General features: G+C 32.3%; 1 protein-coding gene and 1 long non-coding RNA gene across 3 annotated transcripts in view; both read left to right on the top strand.

Moving 5' to 3' along the window:
* The window catches only part of LOC143080168 (uncharacterized), a 279,716-nt gene that overhangs the window by 52,350 nt on the left and 208,609 nt on the right, over positions 1–18,757 (top strand). The window lies entirely within an intron of this gene.
* On the top strand, positions 12,058–17,129 carry LOC143078281 (uncharacterized). The gene is made up of 3 exons (XR_012979153.1): positions 12,058–12,254; positions 16,193–16,290; positions 16,907–17,129. It is a non-coding gene; the product is annotated as an uncharacterized LOC143078281 (long non-coding RNA).

Raw genomic sequence — 18,757 nt, 5'->3', positions numbered from 1 at the left:
AGTAACATTTTTGCAAAGTTTCATTAAGTTTGAACATTTTGAATTTTTGATATTTTTGCTGTTTCCATGGTTACGGCGGCCATTTTGAAAATTCTAACTTCAAAATCCAACTCTGCCTATGCCAGTTACCATTCCTGTAAAGTTTCATCCAGTTTGCGGAAAATTCTTATTTTTGAAATTTTTGACCTTTTTGCATTGTTTCCATGGTAACAAGACCTATTTTGGAAATTCCAACTCCAATGTTGCACATCATTACTGTGAAGTTTCATGAAGTTTTGAGCATTTTGAGAATTTTGAAAATTTTGGTGTAGTTTCCATGGCAACATAGTAGTTCCAATGATCGCCAAAATCATCCAACACCTGTATATAGTGGGCACCTACATTGTTTTAAAATATGATGATTCTGAGTTGAAGCATATCCAAACAGTTCACCAAAAACCAAAAGCTCATTTTTTTCACAATTGTGCCGTTTCCATGGTAACGGCAGCCATATTAAACTATTCCATGCCATAATTAAGAAGGGGGAAGGATATTAAAAATCAAATAAGTAACGAATAGGTAACGAATAGGGAATAGGGAATAGGTAACGAATAGGTAACGAATAGGGAATAGGGAATAGGTAACGAATAGGCAACGAATAGGGAATAGGGAATAGGTAACGAATAGGTAACGAATAGGGAATAGGGAATAGGTAACGAATAGGGAATAGGGAATAGGTAACGAATAGGCAACGAATAGGGAATAGGGAATAGGTAACGAATAGGGAATAGGTAACCAACTTGACGCCCATATAAATTACTAGTAGATTTTTTATATGTTTAAAACACTGTTAAAGCCGGGCATCTCTTATTTTTCAGATATCCTTTTTACTGTGTCTTCTTCATGATAATTTTAAAAAAAATATCTTATTAATTCATACTAAACTAGTATATGGTGACCCTTACCCCTTCATTTATCTTTCTTTCGTCAAAAAAAGTCCCTACATCGAAGTTTTTGTCCACGTTACATGTAAATGATAGGCAATTATCTAAGGTTGCCTGAAGCCAAAGTCCCAGAAACTTAAAGTTATAGAATTTCTATAACTGATGTCTAAATTAGGATATGACGACCTTTACCAAGCTCAACTTTAATTCGTAAAGAAGTACCTTCGGCAAGGTGACAATGATATGTCATGACATAAGGTTGCCTGGACCAAAAGACCGTAGTTGGTCAATTTGTAGAATTTCTATAACTGAGGTCCAACGTTGGGGTATGGCGACCCTTAACCATCCCTACTTTAATTCGTAAAAAGTGCCTTATATTTTTACCTGATATGGGCAAAGTTTGCCGCAAGGATTTTTTACAAATTAAAGTTGGGAGGGCTAAGAATTAAGATACCATTTTTTTTTTTTAAATTTATCTTTAACACAAACATTTAAAAAGTTAAAAAATGATGGAAAATATTAAATGAATAAGAAAGTTGTTATAGAATTATATATTGTCACTGGCATTCGACCACTTCAACAGTGGTTTAAGCAGAAACTGAAATTTGATTCCATGTCAGGTGTGTCAAGAGAAACAAATTCATTCAGAAAAGTAAAACAGATCTTGACCTTTCCAAAAGTAGAAAAGTGACAATATAACACACACTAATACAAGAAAAACAATGCCTAATGTTCCACAAAGCAACATTGATATTATTACAGTAGCTACTAGTGCCGATCCAGGCTTCCAATATCTGTTCGCATGGCCTCTTACGATATCTAGACGATCGGGCTCGGGTTCTATATCATCATTTTGCTCCCGTGGTAAAACCTGAAAAAGTCAAATAATTGTCGTAAGTTGCTTTTATTCTAAACATACAAAACGCTAGGTTAAATATAAATAAAAATAAACAAGACATGGTCCCTTTTCTAATTTTCTAATTATTTCGAATGTAGTGACTAGCAGTACATAGACTATAAATAAGTTTTTCGTTTGAATATTTATCATTACAGGGACGTTGCCATGCTAAGCTTGCTATACGGTATACGTTTTGCTCATGAATTGGTGACATTTATTTTTTTATTTTAAACATCATTTTTCTCGTGTTGAGAGTTATCTCGTTGGAAAGCATACTACAGTGAAACTTCTCTAAACCGGTCCCTCTAAATACCGGTTCTCCCTTCATACCGGCCAAAATAACAAGTCCCGGCCGGCGTGTATGTAAATAAACGGTCAGGTAACCTTATAAAACCGGCCACCCCTTTAAACCGGATACCGGCCGATATTTGTGTATTTGTGTAATCAAAATCAATAAAATATCACCTCATAAAACCGGCCTTGTCATTTGTAATCATTAGTCCATATATAATACTGTTATATAAACAAACAAGTTAATCCGGTCAATTAGACACCTGCATGGCCACTGAGTAGTGTTTACCTGTCAATGTCAAATCAATACCCGAATAAATTATCGGTTGACAGATTATGATCTTCACCCACGCTAATCAATGATGATAATTAATTTTCATTAAATGTTTTAATTTGGCTACTTTATTTCATCATTTAAAAAAAAATTGGCTACTTTATTTCATCATTTAAAAAAAAATAACTTTTATGCCCGCGTCACACTGTCCCGATTTTTACGCCGATGGCAACACGATTATGGAAATTTTCAAAATCGGGACTGATCGTATCCAGATCGGGCTATTCGTAGTGCCATCTTTAACCACCGTAGAACCATCGGTCACTTTTTCTAGCCTTCGGGGACAACTTCGGGAAGGGTTCTAAATTTTTTAACATGTTAAAAAATCCCCGAAGGTGCGTCCGATGTTGAGGGTTCGTATTGAGTTCGTATCACCATCCTCACCATCGTAATGTCACCGGGAATGCATCTTTGAACATCGTATTGCATTCGTGTTTCCACCGTTTCCATCGGGCAGTTTTGACATTACGATGTCTACACGAATGAATCACGAAGCTACCCGAAGGTCTTATGATGGCAACACGACTTCGTGAAGACCTCGTAATCCCGTCGTGTTGCCATCGAATTAAAGTACGAAGGCGACAAGATGGAACTACGACGGCAATACATCCAGCTATATGTAAGTTAATTTTCGCGCTAAAATACATTTTAAGTGCCATGCGCGATATGCACTGGTCACTCTAATACGACAGTTAAGAAAGACTTTCACAAAACATGGAGCTCATATCATATGATTCTATGTGAACAAGAAAGGCGACAGCGTTGTTTCTATTAATTCAAATGGAACAAGAAGAGCAGCTATTACAGGCTCAGGATTTACTTTTACGAGTCAAATATTATTTTTTGTCAATTTTTCATATCAAGACTCATACCCCTACCTCTTCCTCATCCTCTCCCTCTTCCTGATTTTGGTGGCATTATATGCAGAGACTCGGAGTCAAGTTTTACCCTTCAAGCCCACGGTCTTCCGTCTTATGATTAAACCAGAAATAAAATGTACAATATAATATATATTCAATATTGACCAAACAATTAATATAATATATATTCAATATTGACCAAACAATTAAAAACGCGTGATGCCTTCGGCATTTAATTTAAATGCAGCATAAGCTGTACACGACGTCTTTCAGACATCGTATGGCCATCGCGCCATCATCGTAATCCATCGTGTAGCCTTCGTAATCCATCGTGTATCCTTTGTGATCCATCGTGTAGGCTTCATTGAGATACGAAGCTTAAATACCCGTCGTCGGTTAACCTTCGTATGTCCATCTTTTGCTATCGTATATAATTTCGGCACCATCGTATAGACTTCGTTATTCATCGCACTTGCTTCGGTCACTTTTTGGTATTTTAACGAGATCGGGACCAACTTCGTACGAACTTACAATTTTCGCATTCGGGTGTCCATCGTATATAAAAATCGGGACAGTGTGACGCGGGCATTAGGCAAATTATACAGAAATTTATCACATTCATCTTTCAAAATAAATCGTAAATAGATATCGTCGTTATGCATTTGGGAACATGTGTAGTGCTGTAAGGTGGTGTACTGCTTATTATGTATTATCATCGTATAGTACCGATGATGAATGTATGTCAATTGAGTTCAATAACATATTATATCGATATTAAAACTGTTTTGTTATATAGTTGCATTTTATTTGTTATTCCTGCAAAATAAAAAAATAATAAAGATACAAATGATGTTTTAATATTTATTTCATAATCAATTTAGAATACAAAGCTAAATTTACACAACAAAACAAACTTTATGATTGAGGTACAATACATGGTGAAAAAACCAAATGCACAAATATTGAAGGGAAGTAACTCTTGTTAATTTCAAATTCAACAAACCGGCCACCCCTGAAAACCGGCCGAATCCCGTGGTCCGACGGGCGGCCGGTTTTGAGAAGTTTCACTGTACATCTTCTTATTTGTACATAAGAACAAAACATGCGCACTATTTACATGTATTAAACAATCCAAGGAAATAATTAATTTCTATCAAGTGTTTAATGACGATAGATAACATTTTGGGTTAATATACCTGTGTCATAAGCTGAAGGACAGGAACATCCAACGATGGGATTACAGTTCTAAGGTATGTGTTTGTAGGATCCACTTCAGAACAATAGTTATTAATCCGAGCAAACCTTGTAACTGGGATACCCAGTAAACGTCTAAATTTTGTTTCTTTTTCTGTTACATCCGGGTTTGATGAGAATGCCTCTGAATGTGTCATAACACCATACACGGTTATGTCTAAAAGTTAATGTAAAATATAAAATTATAATATACATATATTTGTAAGCTTAACAGTACAATTACTACTATAATAGCATTATGTAGCGTTTCCTTTCCATATGCGTCGCTGTTCAAAATTACCTCATTCGATTAAAAAAATAATTATGAGTTCGTTTAGCGATATCTTTACAATTTAACTTTTATTTGACAAACAATTATATTAATATCTATAAACCTTATACTTGTAAGTTCCATATTTGTGCAAATGATTTGAATATTGACAAATGACGATTATAAAAAATATTGACAGGAAAGATAGATTATTGATATAGGAAGATGTGGTATGAGTGCCAATTAGACAACTCTCCATCCAAATTACAATTTATAATGGTAAACCATTATAGGTAAAGGTGCGGCCTTCAACACGGAGCATTGGCTCACAACGAACAGCAAGCTATAAAGGGCCCCAAATATTACCAGTGTAAAATAATTCAAACGGGAAAACCACTCATTATAATGCAAGTTCCATTGACGACGAATTTAATGTTTGATTGGAATTTCATAAATATAGTGAGATTAGAAAAAATGTATCAAACAATATAATTGGAGACACCCCTCTTCCTATAAAGTAATTCAATTGTTATCTGTACAAAATATATAATATATCAACAGCACGGCAGGGATAGTGTCTGTCGGACATCGTTGTTTTCGAGTGAATTGGTCCATTTTGTTCCGAGTGTTAATAGGTTTTTTCGAGTGATAAAACATATAATCAGGCCAATAAACTGCTATTTCAGAATTAAAAGTGGTATCCATGACAGTTTATTTGAATTTGAATAATATATAGAATCAAGAAGATATGGTATGAGTGCCAATGAGACATCCAAGTCACAATTGGTTAAAGTAAACCATTATATGTCAAAGTACGGTCTTCTATTCGGAGCCTTAGCTCACATCGACCAGCTAGCTATATAGGGCTCTAAAAAGGACTAGTTTAAAACTATTTAAACGAGAAAACCAACGACCTATGAGAAACCAGCAACACTTGTGAACCACATCAACAAAGGACAGCTACTGTACATCAGATTCCTGACTTAAGACAGGTACAAACAAATGCAGCAGGATTAAACGTTTTAATATGTACCAATATTATCCTTATCTGAAATAATAGCGTAACATCACAACATAGAAAGACACATTTTAACATATCAACTGAAATGGTTTAACTCAATCAACTGACATATGAACACCGGTGAACAAACACTGAACGAATAAATTTGATCTATGATTCAATGTAAATACATCTTTTCAGCACAAAAGACGCACATTTTCGTTATATTTAACCTGAAATTCAGTGTTTTGCATTGTCTGTGGAATTTTTTTCGTTAAACGGTCCGGGTTTTATGAAGAACATGGGTATACAAAAAGGGCATTTGACCTTAAAAACTGCCTTTTCTAGTTTATAAATGTAATTAAGTAAAAGACAATATCATGTTATCTTAATAAATAAAAATTGATAAATATTGTAGATATAAATGTTGATAAAATTTAACATTTTTTCAATAGAGAACTTTCGAGATCGATGAATTTATTTAAATTTTATAATGCAAAAGAAAGATTTCTTTGCACCATGAAGCCATTTAAGTGCCAACTGAAGCCACTTTGACATTTTGTTTTTTTAATAATTATTTGATCATCTTTGATATGTTTTTGATAAATTTTGTTTACAAGGTTGGTTTATTTACAATAGTTCAAGAAATATACAAAAATATTTTTGTAGAAATAAGCGTTTTTTATTCAAAGAAAATATCAAAAAAAATGAATTGTGACTTTTTGTCCTGTGACTTTCTGTCTTACATTCTAGTTTTTTGGGTCCTCATTTAAATTATTAGTGAACTTTTTTTTAATTTTCGATTACGTTAAATATTTTATTCATTCTAATGATTTGATTAATTATGTTATGTTACAATCATTTCATTAACTTTTTAACAAAATAAGTTTTGATATGGTTGTTATTTATTACTGTATATTGCAAGTGACAAATATCCTCATTAATACTAAACCACATAGGTATTATTATGTAAGATTGTATAATGTCAGGTAAAGTCTGGTAACAACAACAAAATACATGGACACTGTGTAATCCAATTTAACATTTACCTGTAATCTTTCGAAAGAAATTGTATTATGGTACGATCTTTTTACCTTTTTATGAGAGGTTTGGAGTATGAAAGCGGACACGTTTTTTCTTCGTCTCAAATACGTTCTTTGTCTCTAAATTTATTTTAAAACGCCCCTCATAGTAAGGGCCGCATAGAATGCCAGGTCTTTAAAGCTTACTATATGGTATAGGTTTTGTACATCGTTAAAGGCCATACTCACTGGTGGTAAGCGGATGGTCGTAATTAAAAGTTACGACCATCCGGAGATGGGAGACAACTCTAGGCATAAGTTTTTCTTTTCCGATTTTCGTGCACTAAAAGGTTCATTTGAACCAAATCGCTTGTCTCGTACATACTATTCGACAGTCCGGTGATATTAAAACCAAATTTGATGCATTAAAACATTCCAATTTTCGTAAAATAGTCATTCAAAAATTCAAGCATGATGGTCGTAACTAAAAAAACTAAATATTGAGGATGGTCGTAACTTAAATTTGTGATGGTCGTAACTCTGTTTTAAATAAGACCGAATAAGGCAAGTCAAGAGGTTTAAAACGTGTTTTTTATTATATGCATACTAGTATTTTATATGATGTACTTCTGAAGAATTTTTTTCATTTTTTTTACATACAATGTAAAATAAAGCAATTCCAATGCGTGTAACACTTATCAATTCAGAAATTTTAAAAGTTTTCAAATATTAGTTTTGGGGAATTTTGATTTAAGTTCGATTTAAAATTCCAAATTTTTCAAATGTCTTGAACCGAACCAGTCAAGAGTTCTAAACGTGTCTTTTGTTATATGAATATAAAATATATCATATTATATATTTGTGAAGTTGTTTTCACCAAATAATAAAAACTAGATGGAGAGAGGGATACCTGTAAAGAAGAAAATTGGAACGAATCGAACGAAACAATACAAAATGAAATGAACAGTCATATATTCTTAAAATATAATGTATAAAATTAATAAAGAGGCAAATAGTTGAATTAATGTAAGCGGTTAAATTCATTAACAATGTAAATTTCTCAAAAGTGGAGAATTCGTTTTAAAACAAGAAACACAGCTCTGGTTATGATAATTCGTTGTTAGAAATAAAAAGCACAAAATGTATCAAATACATTTGTACATGTAATTGTTTTAATTACAAAATAAATGAGTTTAAGAAACAAATTAACAAATTGGACATCAGATGAAATAGCAGTATCCTAATTTTTTTTCCGTTTGGAATTCGCATCTATTGAAAACATAAACTTTTTGAGGATGTACTTACTAGTTGATTTTTTTTAAATCTTCAATTTAAGAATGATACATTAATTCGAAAGAGCATTAATAAGAGTCAAAATAAGCTTAACATATTGATAGGTTATGAAGGTCGTTATCGAGACTAGAGCATACCCGCGAATTCGCAGGTCCGTACCTGAGTTAAAGAACATACGCTTTATTTTTAGCCTGGATGCTTAGACGTCATATTGTTGTTTGGTGAAATCAAGCTGATAATCAGGTGCACAGTAATGTCCAATGACGAAGTCCATGAGTAGCTTATAGCCATTCATACAATGTAAACATATAGAATCATATTCAAAACAGTGTGGTCCTGGCCATTGATTGACGACCTGAATTAGCCCATTGACTGTGACAGATTAGGTGAACGTTTGTCGGTTACAATCACTGCTCACTATGTACTTGTTAAAGACACTGAATCTGTGGGGTCACCAAAGGTTCTCAACACCTAAATAAAGCAATTCGAAAAACGAATCCGGAATAATACGATGTGTTGATTTATATAAATAATATGAATCAAACATTAAGGTTATTCCTGAATAATTTTTCGAATTATTTTATTATTAAAGGCGTTAAGAACCTTTGGTGACCCCACAGTTTAAATTCTATAATAAGTAAGAAGTGAGCAATGGTCGTTACAGACAAACGTTCAACTTATCTGTCCCAGTCAATGGGATAATTCAGGTCGTCAATCAATGGCCAGGACCACACTGTTTTGAATATGATTCTAACTTAAACATGATTTTCAACCTGCATACCGGGATTTGTATGTAATAATTGCCGCAGTACATTTAGTTTGACCTAAGTCCTTGTAACATTATCCTGGCTACAAACAAGTATTTTATTTTACTCTTAAATTCAGTGCATGTAGCAGTGTAAAATATATATCAACAATATTCCTACTTTCGAGGTTAACACAATGTTCATTGCGACACCATGGATTCAGTTTTCATTCCGTACCAATACTTAGAACTAAAATCAATAATATACAGCAATATATAATCGTTATGTAATCGATAAAAAATAACGACAACACGTAATAAAATCCTGGGTTGAGTTCAATATCGTAGCTGCTATCAATATATATGTAACAACTAGTCTATTGCTGCATGTTCAATCGTCAAGATCTACGTAGCACTACGTAGCAGCTACGATATTGAACTCAACCCTGACTCAGAAGTGCATTAATTTTGTGGATTCTATTTCCTCATGGACGACCATGCAAAAGACGAATATTTGAAGGCCAATAGTTTATAAGACAATAACAATTTAAAGTCAAGGAGTAAACAAAGACCCAAAGACTCTAAGACATAAGAGCTGCAATAAATTATTTAAAGATGATTGTTCAGACTGTACGTTTAATAATTTCATCTGCCGACATGATTGCAGATAAAAAAAAAGTCGTAAATAAAAAATACTAAAAACAAATATAAGGGAATACACGTGCATTTAATAATTTATTGCCTTAACGTACAGTAAAAAACATATCAATTCTCAACCCTAACATACTTTTTGGCTTAATGCGAGTTGAATAAATTGATGCACTAAATAAATTTGTAAAATCAAAGTTACAAAGGGGTAGTGAAAAATTCATTATACCAGAAATGAGTATTTTAGATGTAAATATGTATTTAAAAAAACTTGACAAGTCGAAAGCAACTGGTTTAGATGATGTCGGACCAAATATTTTGAGTATATGCAGCAATGTCATTTTACCAGCTTTGACATATATCTAAGCATCAAATATGGTAAATTTCCAATTATTTTTAAAACTGCAAGAGTATGCCCAATTTTTAAAAGTGGCGATGCCTGTAATCCTGATAATTATAGACCAATAGCAGTTTTGCCTTGTCTATCTAAAATCATAGAACGACATATAGCTAATAGTTTGTATATATTTTTAAATAGAAATGACCTTCTTAATACTACACAGTCAGGTTTCAGAACTAAACATTCGTATACTACTGCACATACTAAATTAGTAGATGAATGGTTAGCAAAAAAAGATAATGGAGAGATAAATGGAGTTATATTTTTAGATTTAAAGAAAGCTTTTGATCTGGTTAATCATATAATTTTATTGAAAAAACTTGAATATTATAATGTTTATAATAGTACACTAGACTGTTTTAAGTCATAATTGTTTGAACGAAGCCAACAAGTTAAGGTCAATAATGTCATGTCTAATACTAAATGCAGAAAAACTGGTGTACCACAAGGTTCTATCCTGGGCCCTTTGTTATTTATTTTATATATCAATGATTTACCACTTAATATAGAACATTCATTAATAGATTTATATGCAGACGATTCTACATTACATTGTAAAGGTAATGATGTAATTCAGTTAGCTTCTAACCTTCAAAATGATATTCATGTAATTGAAAACTGGTGCTCGCAAAATTGTATGAAATTAAATGCCAAAAAGTGTAAATCAATGATTATTGGTTCAAAACAAAGGCATTATTTAACTGGAAACAGTGTAGATATCAATATTTCAAATGAACAAATAGAAAATGTAGATTGTGAAAAACTACTTGGTTTATATATTGACAAAAACTTAAATTGGAGTCAGCAAAAAGATAAAATGTCAATTACTATATCAAATAGAATCAACTTATTACAAAAGATAAGAAAATATTTACCTATGCATATACGTATTATCTATTGTAATGCTTATATTCTGCCATTATTTGATTATTGTTGCAATATATGGGGAAGTTGTTGTGAAAGTGGAATAGATAAACTTAATAAATTATTAAAGAAATCTGCTAGGGTTATAGTAGAAGCTGACATAATGACATCATCCAGTTTATTGTTTAATAGTTTACACTGGTTAAATGTGGAAAAACGAATTCAATACCAAAAGGCAATACTTGTATTTAAATCAATTAATGGTATGGTTCCTAACTATTTAGAAGAAAATTTTCATTTTACTGATAATCAAAACTATAACTTACGTTCAGCTGATAAAAAACTATTAAATCTTCCAAAACCAAAAACAATTTTTTTAAAGAAAACATTTACATACTAGTATTCAGGTTCTCAAATATGGAACAGTTTACCAAATGAAATCAAAATGAGTGATACACTTGTATCTTTTAAAGCAAAATGTTACAAATTTTTCATCAATTGTGCAAATTAATATGCCTTTTCATTATTATTTCAATAATAATTGTATATTGTGTATAATATAACTTTATAATACTGTGTGTACTTATAACTATGTTATTGTTATTTTGAGGACTCTCATGAAGGTACGTTTTAACTAATGGGATCATCCTCTTAAAATAAAGATTATTTATTTATTTATTTATTTTTAATTATTAGTTTTCACTGTTGCTCCTAAAAGATGAGCGTTTGAAATCCATCAGAAATGTGTATGTTTAATAATTCTCTAGCTTGATTTCTGCATATCATTACCAGAGTAACAAATAATATTGTTTGTAGCAAATCATATATTACATCTGAGTCTATTACCTTAACAATTTAAATACATTAATACAAGTTTGTCTTAATACTCGAGTTACGGTCATCTTTCAAAGTTACGACCATCTTGTTTGGGTTACGACCATCATCCAAAATACTATTGTTGAAGTTACGACCATCACTCATTTAAAGTTACGACCATCATGCTTGAATTTTTGAATGACTATTTTACCAAAATTGGAATGTTTTAATGCATCAAATTTGGTTTTAATATCACCGGACTGCCGAATAGTATGTACGAGACAAGCGGTTTGGTTCAAATGAACCTTTTAGTGCACGAAAATCGGAAAAGAAAAACTTATCCCTAGAGTTGTCTCCCATCTCCTGATGGTCGTAACTTTTAGTTACGACCATCCGCTTACCACCAGTGATACTGTGACATATAATATATAAATCGTCTTTTGGTCGTATTTTTTTTGTCTTTTGCAAGTTTTAAATACGTAATGTATTTATATGCATGTTTCTTTTTCAGTTCAACATCCAATCCAAGAAAGGAAGTCTTTCTTTTTTATAAAATAGAGTCACCACTTAGTAACTTTTATGCCGCCCGATTCGAGGTGTCTGGAAAGTGGTAAACTATAGTACAGAGCAATTCTACTTAATATACAAAAAAGCCGGTAAGTGTTTTAGTGGTAATCTTATAACATGAAAATGAGAAAGTATACCGATTAACACGTTTAAAAAATATACCCAACAAATATCAGGGCCGTATCCAGAACCTTGAAGTCGGTGTGTGTGTGGGGGGGGGGGGGGGGTAATTGCGATCTAAATTATATATTTAATAAACATTTATGTGAGTGTGCGTGGTAATGGTAATATTTTAGTCATTATAATGATTTAATTACGTTATATAACAATAATTTCATTAACTTTTTAAATGGCCTTGTTTCTTTGAAATTGGTCTACTTAATATTTTAAATTAAAGATGTCAGATCATCATTTCTATAGTTCTTTATCGTTATTTTTTTTTTTTTAACATTTCACTTTTTTCTTTAGTCAATTGATCTCTATTATAATTGTCCTAATAATGTATGTAATATTTGCCACTTGACGTTGAGTAACCAACAATCACCTCTTTAATCTGTTATTATCAGATTATTACATGGCATTTTTCATATCGCATGTATTATCAGCCCTAGGTTCAATATCAGCCCAAGAGCCGCATGGCTCGAGGGCTGATATTGACCGAGGGCTGATAATACATGCGATATGAAAAATGACATGTTATGATCTTTTTATCATATGCTTCAACAGTAGACAAAAAATAACAGATTCATATATTGATCTTTCTACGTGGTTCCCGAAAAGAAGTTGAAAGAGTAAAAAGTTCACGGACGTCGGACCAAAAATTTGATACATTCAATATGAAATCTTTCTATCATATGCCTCAACAGAGAAAAAATCATTTAAATATTGACGAATTGACAAAAAATAATTCAACAATATGCATCATGAACATTGTTTGGAAAAGTCAACTTTTTTAAAGTAACTTTCTAAATTATGTTTCAGAAAAACTTAAAAACTGCATTTATTTAATATATATTTTTTTTAATTTAATTTAATCATTTTACACAATATACTTTCCACTATTCAAATAATTGTTTTGTACACTACTTTGTAATGTTTTTCACTGAAAACGTAGCATTGAGGTGTATTTTCCGGAATTTGCCGAGTATCACCGGAATGCCATGTGATAACGTTACGGAAAGGCATGTGATAACAATCGAAGCGTGTGATAAACTTTTCATATCAGCCCGCTAAGCACCAATTCGGAAAATATGGAAAATACTTGAATTTAATGCTATTATCATACGGTAAAAATCATATGTTATTTAGTCTAAGTATATGATAATTACATTTATCGGTACCATGCATTATTCTCTTTTCTTCAAACTACATCAGAGAAAAATAATATATGTCTCTAATATCATTCATATCCTCATAAATGATGACCCATGCCTAGCCTCATACATGTATGTACATGGTAATTGAAACAGGAAAAATATACTGTCATATATTACCGTATGCTTGGACTAATAGATAAATGTATTTATATATACGGAGTGGCTATTTGTCCGGCTAGCCGGACGAATAGTGCTAGGGCTATTTGTCCGGCCATTGCAATGCGCATGTCAATAGATGTCCGTACGGAAGTGCGTGTAATATTATCTTCAGCAGCACCAGGGGGTCGCGTATAATCCGATCACTGATTTTCAATTTTCAGATCATGGCTGAAACGGCGATATCAATATTTTTAATAAATTTTCCAGTTTTCGGAATTTGACAAGGGAATACGATAGTATGAACTTCAAAGAATGATATTATTTTATAATAGGGACTCAAAAATAATTGAAATTATAAGGAAAAGGGGATATAAAAAGTAATTGCTCGGAGAACTATAATTTAACCAAACTATTCGACTCGCTATAGCTGTATACTAGTAAATGGTGGAAAAGATTATCAAAGCAAGAGTAATTGAGAAAGGCCTTTACAAAGGCATGCCTAACTTAATAAAATTTAATTATATTCCGAAAATGAATCTTGCAAGTAGCCATCGAACTCAGTGGAGGGGAACGACACGGCTTTTTTGAAGTGGGATATAGTTGTGTGTGTGTGGGGGGGGGGGGGGGTACAAAAAGTGGGGACGTGGGATAATGGATAATAAAAAGTGGGGATATGAAATATAAGGGACAAATAAAAGTTGGATCTCGGGGGAAAAGAAAGGAGGGATTTGGGAAAAGGAGCACCCCGTGTTACCCCGACCCCCTCACGTAAATAAGATAAAATCCCACCTGGAATTTCTTAATAAGGTTTTTACAGTGTTGTTTACTTTTTATTTTTTTGGGGGGACCTTATAAAAAAAATCTCCCACCTCTCACACAAAATATGGATAACTTTATGTTAAGGGGGTCCATGACTCTGTTTGACAGCTTCAGACATAATAATTTTGTACCTTTTTCAACTTGACCAAATCCTTACGTTAACTTAAAATGTATGAGTCAATCACGACCCAAGTTTGTTTTACAAGTAATTGCTTCCCTCTTCCTACAATGTGAAGCCATAGATAAAGAAATAAATATGGGATATACATGATTTTTTTCTAATTATACGTTGTCCACATTGGACTAATTCTATATATAAAGAAAACCACAATTTCAATTACCAGTATCAAGATTGGGGCCTGACAATTTAAGATTGCAAAACATTGCTTTTTAGATGTCCATATATATGATTTGCGACCCCCTGGTGCTGCTGAAGATAATATTTCACGCACACAGACATGCGCATTGTATTGGCCGGTCAAATAGTCCTGGTACTATTCGTCCGGCTAGCCGGACAAATAGCAACTGCCTTATATATAAGTAGTTCCAGATTATGTTTTATAATATGCAATTGCGGTTTATTAATGATTATATATAAAACAATGACAATCAAATTCTTTTTTTGTGGAAAGAGGTTTGGGGCAGTATTTTTTAAAATAAATTGTTGGTTTCCTTTGAAAATAGGAATGAAAAGAAAATACGACATTCAATTAGAAAATCTTGTTTGAAAAGAAAGTTTGATGTTGAATAAAATCACAAAAAGACAGTTTTGAAGAAAAAAAGTCACAAAAATTGGTAATGTGAGAATTTTGTTATGGAGACATATATTCCATATATCGATACTAACATTCTTGGCACTAAACATTTACTGATATGAACATATTTTGTGAAAACACAGAATTTGATTAGGTATTTCTTTCATGGTCAGATGATTTCACCTGTTAATCGATCTCAATCTGGGATATTGTGTATTAAAAATAGAAATTAATTTTTTTTTTAAATCGTACTTTTTCCAATCAACAAGTACATGTATATACATTTGTAGTTTTAAACATCAAATCTTTTAAAAAGAGACATTAGTTTACACACAGGTGTCAATATTTACACACTCAACAATAAATTGTCATAAATCACGCATGTTGAAGCTGGGATTAATTAACGGATAAAGTTAAGAAGTCAAATCAAGCTGCGATTTATTTCCGCTCTAGATTTATTAATAATTAATAATCTTTTATTCGTAAGCAATACAGCTTATAGAATTATAAATATTACAAATATTCAATTACTTCAGTGAAATATATTTACATTTAAACAATTAGTCAAAAAATCATATAAGTAAGTATACCCATATAACAGAACAGCAGAGTATGGTAAAACTTAACACATATTAAGCATTCATAATGATAAAATTAATTACGTGCATTTTTGGCAAGAAATAAAAGCTTCCCTAAATTGTTAAGTTCCTTTACATTATGAACAGATAGCAGTTGTATGAGTTTAAAATTCGAAGGTTTTCTCCAATAATATGGTTTGATAAATTTCTTTCGAAGTTCATTATACTTTTCACATACTAAAATAAAATGATATTCATCTTCAATTACAGTACTTGTTTATCACACATATTACAAAGTCTCAGATGTCTCTTAATATTATAAAATCGGTCAGTTTCTATATTCAAACAGTGAGCAGATATGCGATTTTACAAATAAATGGTTTATAAATATAATTTACAGCATGATCTAAATAAAATTGTAACAGACCCACCAAAGATTAAACATCTGAATGGGAGCGCGTTTCCTATCACATTATGCAGAGAAGCATTTTGGGAAAGGTAATAAATTACAAAAATATATTTTTATTTATCAAGAAGTAGAAAAATCTACATACAAAAAACGTTATGTCATAACACTGATGTTACGTTGCATTTCTTCTCGAACCATCGTCCTACTATCTCAGCAGTCAGCACAAACACAAAATAGCAAATACGCACTAAACAAAAGCAATTTGATAATAGCGACCTATGACAGATACTTGTTACAGTTTGAGAATACAGAAATATAAAAAAATTTAACTTGATGCCAATACAATCTGCAATTCATTGTCGTGTTAACAGGAACGAATTCACAGACCTTTGTTTCATATTGAAACAAAAAGTATCCATACTAAATATTGACTGATTTTCATATATCTGTAAAACTGAACATAATACTGGTACAATAGAAAAGGAGTTCCAAAACCGATAGTCACTGAAATTCTTCTGACGATCTTGCGTATCTTCTCAGAAAAAATGGTAGGTAAAATACTTATGTCACATATTAAAATGCATGTCGTAATGCTAAACCTTCATATCACATTTTATTTGTTTGTTTAAAATAGGTGTTTGAGAAAAAGGAATTGCATGCATTGATTCATTCTTATTTATTGAGTGTACATTTATATATTTCTAGTTCAGCAGTGACAAAACCCTTAAAAGGAATCTAAAGGCGACGTACCCAAAAATCCTGGCAGAATCCAGCCTATGGACCTGAAATTGGGGACTGGGTACGGACATACAGACCCTCATGCACATGATCCAAAGTTGTGGTGAGGACGGAACCGTCTTGGGAAAGCATGGTCCATGTTTAATTTAATTTCATTCGTTTGTCCTTTGATTAAATCACGTTAATGATATGTACTTTTCTTGGTTTTTTTTCTTCAAATTTCCAATTGTTACGTCAAAAAAAGGCCTTATATATAAAAATGATGGGGTAAGATTGCCAATGAGAAAACTCTTCACAAGACGCCAAAATTAAGAACAAAAGTTCACCTTACGGCTTTCAGCAATGATCAAAGCGTATACTGCATAATCAGCTTTAAAAGGTCCAGAAATGACAAACGTTAAACAATTTAATCGAGAAAAGCTAACCAATGCGACCTAAACTATACACAAAACAATAAACCAAAAAGCAAATATGTGACTTAGCAAGCTAGCAACAAACGACACTGAACAACAGGTTCCTAACTTAGTTCATATCAATACATACAGAATGTGACGGTGTTAAACATGTTAGCGGGCGCCAAACTCTCCCCTTACCATGCTCATTATGTTGTGTCCACTAAAACTAGATGAAATCATATTTAATTACTTCCTTTTAACCTACAGTATGCACGCAAACCTTTGCGTTATTACGCAAACATTTACGATATAACGCAAACCTTTGTTTTATCTTATTTCTTATTTAAGATTCAAAGGAAACAGTAGCTATTAATGGAGGAGGCTGTATATATTAAAATTTATCACCTTTGTAGTCATTGCAAAGTAAAATGCTTGAATAATTAGATCATTGACCAATAATGAGCAGAATAATATAAAAAGATGTGGTATGAGTGCCAATAAGAAAACTCTCCATCTAAGTCACTATTCGTAAAAGTAAACCATCATAGGCCGAAGTATGGTCTTCAACACGGAGCATTGGCTCACACTGAACAACAAACTATAAAGGCCCCCAAAACGATATCCATATTAAAAATCGAGTAAATTGAGGTTATACCGAAGAAAAAAATCAACCCTGCTAATATAGCTATAACCGAATATAAATATATACTTCCAAAGTAAGCTCTCGCTTGAGAACTGTGTAAAGTAGGTTAGATTTGAGTTGTAACGCAAAGGTTTAGTCCGGCCGATTGGTGCAGATATAGAGCAGAATTGTTCACTTGATGAGGAAAGCATGAAACTTTGCATAGTAGTTCTTGGTTATATACCCTTTGATTTCAGCTATGGACCCACTCTGAAAAATCCAATATGGCTGCCATTTTCAAGATGGCGGAAAAACGGTATAAAAATCAAGATTGTCCTAAAGGTATTCTATATAATTTCGGAAATTAAAGTTATGATTCTTCAAAAATGGACTTCATGTTCTTGAATTTGTTATCAATTAATTTTAAAATATAAAAAAATATAATTTGGTTATTTCTATTACACATACATTTGCAAATATGGCTGCACATACAAAAATAAATAGTGAAATTCAAAATGTTAATCAATATGTTACATGTTATTCTTTAAACGCTTTCAGTTTTAATGGTTGGAATGAAATAGGTTGAAACGAGTCGATTGAACGTTAATATAGGTCGGTTAAATGTGGTGGAATAGTAGATAACTCATCTGAACTTTGAGGCAGTGCCGAGGGCACCCTGTCTCGTGTCTCTTCAATGTAACGTCTTACGTCACTTATCGCGTTTTCATCTGCCGTACGCACTACATCGTCAAATTGTTCTATGTAATCAATAGGTGTACCTTTCTTCAGGCGGAATAGGCG

The sequence above is a fragment of the Mytilus galloprovincialis genome, chromosome 6, assembly GCF_965363235.1.
Source record: "Mytilus galloprovincialis chromosome 6, xbMytGall1.hap1.1, whole genome shotgun sequence".
Lineage (NCBI taxonomy): Eukaryota > Metazoa > Mollusca > Bivalvia > Mytilida > Mytilidae > Mytilus > Mytilus galloprovincialis.
Note: the sequence above shows the minus strand (reverse complement) of the source record. Positions and strands in the feature narration are given on the sequence as shown.